Here is a 2902-nt window from a genome sequence, read left to right as displayed (position 1 = left end):
TGCTGGGAATCTGTCAGGAGGTCTCAGCAGCTTTAAAACTTTAATCATAACAATGCTCCAAAGTTCCTGCTCTGTGTTGCAACGCTTTGTCAGACAAATCTCCCAAAGTTCTGCCACCTTACCCTCCTCCTTCCCTCTTTAATACTGCCAAAACACAAATAACCAATACTCCTGAGCCCTCTAAGGCTTCTTGCTGCTTTCATTAGTGACAAAGCGGGGCTTGACTTGAGTCGGCGCGCGCGTGGTTAAGTTAAAGTACACTCTTCCTCAGAAGTCGTTTGTTCAAGAAGAAGCAGCCTCACTTGAGGAATGTTGCTCATGATGCTCCAAAATCTGCCTGACATGGCGTCCCTCTGCGGGGGTAACACTTATAAATATGGAAAGCAGAATCAAATATACATATTTGGGAGCAAAGAGGCAGCATAAAGAAACAGCGAAAATGTTTTTGTCTCAAGTCTCACCTCGACGGAGTGAGCAGGAGAACACAAGAAGCAAAGAGCAGCTCAAAAACAGCAACAAGAAATTAAAAATATATATATTTTTGCATCTTATTTTTTAAATGATTTGTGGCAGAAATGAGCATCTTGATGGAAAGCATTCTCCCCCACATAGATTTTTTTGTTAGACATTGAGGCTGCACAGCTTGAGCATCCATGCTGCAGCATCTGAGATTTCACTCTGCCTCTCAGCAGGGTGAGGTGTCCCCCCCAGTGGAATCCAAGACTCCTTCAGCCATTCCTCCTGACCTCTGACCCGCTCACCCTCCATCCTTTCCACTCTGACATCGCATTAGAAAAAAGTAGTTTCAAATTCGGAGAAAGTTTTAATCCCAATGAAGGGTCTCGGCTAGAAATAATAACCACTGAAGGCTATTTAGTAGAATACCCGCACAAATGGTGAAAAACGGTGGCTTAAAAGCACAGTCGGTCAATTACACTCGTTAGAAGAGGGCAGATGCAGAGGCATGCAAGTACGGCAACCACACACACACACGTTTGACTTGCCTCATTAAAACCCATCCAGCTTCGAGAACTCAGAGATGTGAATGTTCCCCTTGAGGAGTGGGGCGCGTTAATTTTGAGGAAGGCAGTGGATTTCAACTTTTCTTTTTTTCTTTTTTGACTTGCTTGTAATTACAGCGATTGCTGAAATGCATGACCCTGAGAATAAGGCTGAGTCCTGGGAGAGTCCACCGTCTTCAGTGTTCGCTCTCTATTGTGAGCCTCTCCCCAGCTGGATGCCACCCACACCGGGCACGAGTGAGGTCGAGGCAGCGCTCAGAACACCAGAAAAAGGCGCCACCGGGGACTCCACACTTTGCACCGACGAGCCAACTCCTGAGGCGGAGAAAAGAAGTCAAGATTGTAAGTGACTGAAAACATTGCCCTCTCTGCACGATGAGGCACGTTCTCACAGTAAACTGATTAAAAAAAAAGAACACGGAGAGCTAACAATCACAAGGCTCCAGAGTTGGCAAGCAAGGCGCGAGTGTTGCTTTCCAACTTCACTGGTATCCAAATTGTAGAGCAATTAGACACTGGAGAAAGAAATGATGAATGCAGTCAAGTATATGCAAGAAAAAAATGGTGGGAGAAGAAGTATAATTTATTGTGGATCGTCGGTGTAAGAGTTAGCAGCTTCTTCCATGGAGGTATGTCAACAGAAGAGGAAATATGAAGTGAGTGGTCATCGTCAAAAGTGACCTTCCAGCTGGATATCCACAACTTCCATCTTCCCAAGCCAAAGAGCCCCATGGAGCAAATCCCAAACCAGGTCATTAGCGCAGTGGTGTCACCATGCAGACAGCAGATCATGGGCCAGAAAGGGAGCAAGAGGGGGACTCCTGGCACCGCAGCGGCTGCTGTGCGGTTTGACATTCAGGCCTGGCTGATCTATGGGGCTGGGGAGACGGTGCCCTTGCTCTGGGTCTCGGCAAGGAAAAGGTCCTGGCAGTTTCTCCTTTACTTGCATGTAGAATCTGAGGTCATAAGACGTTTGAATATCATAGATCTCGTTGATTTGCAGGACGCTGTCACCTGCAGTGGCTCTCCTACCCGTCTCATCCATGTGATGGACGGATGTGAAATCAAAGTAAATTTACTAGAAAAGTTGCATTAACCGGGATAACGGTGGTGTGAATGCTTTTTGCTGAAGTAGTCGCTGAAGATGCTGAAGCTTTTTGCTGAAAATGGTGTCATGATTTTCTTTACTTGCTGAAGGGATTTGCTGAAAATGCAAAAGCTATGTTGAATTTGCTAAAAGACTGGAAATTCAATTAAAGAACTATGAAAGAGCACTAAAGTTGACCTCAATTTCTGAAAAATATGTAGTATAACTGCATTAAAATCCCTAATACATGCCAATTTTATAAAATTATTAAGTGTTGCTTAAATATGAGCTAAACTCCAAATTAGCCTATAAAAACCTCAGTAGGTAACAAATTAGCCAAAAACATTAGTATGTGCTAAAAAGTTAGCTGAACTTCAAATTAGCATAAAAGCCCCAGTAGATGCAAAATTAGCCAAAAAAGCGAGCTCGTTGCTTAAATACTAGCTTAACTCAAAAATAGCCTAAAATTCCTCAGTAAACTAAAATAGTCAAAAATTTTAGCCTGTGGCTAAAATAAACTTTAAACTCTAAATTAGCTTAATAAAACCTCAGTAGGTAACAAATAAGCTAAAAACGCTAGCATGTTGCTAAAAAAATAAGTGAAGTCCAAATTAGCATAGAAACCCAAGAGATGCAAAATTCGCCAAAAAAGCTGGGGCATTACTTAAATACTAGCTAAACTCCAAAATAGCCTAAAATTCATCAGTAAACTAAATTAGTCAAAAATGTTAGCATGTTGCTAAAATAAAACCTAAACTCCAAATTAGCATAAAAACCTCAGTAGATGCCAAAT

Source organism: Oryzias melastigma, linkage group LG17 (assembly GCF_002922805.2).
Source record: "Oryzias melastigma strain HK-1 linkage group LG17, ASM292280v2, whole genome shotgun sequence".
Lineage (NCBI taxonomy): Eukaryota > Metazoa > Chordata > Actinopteri > Beloniformes > Adrianichthyidae > Oryzias > Oryzias melastigma.
The sequence above is the reverse complement of the archived record's forward strand: the minus strand, read 5'-3'. Positions refer to the sequence as shown.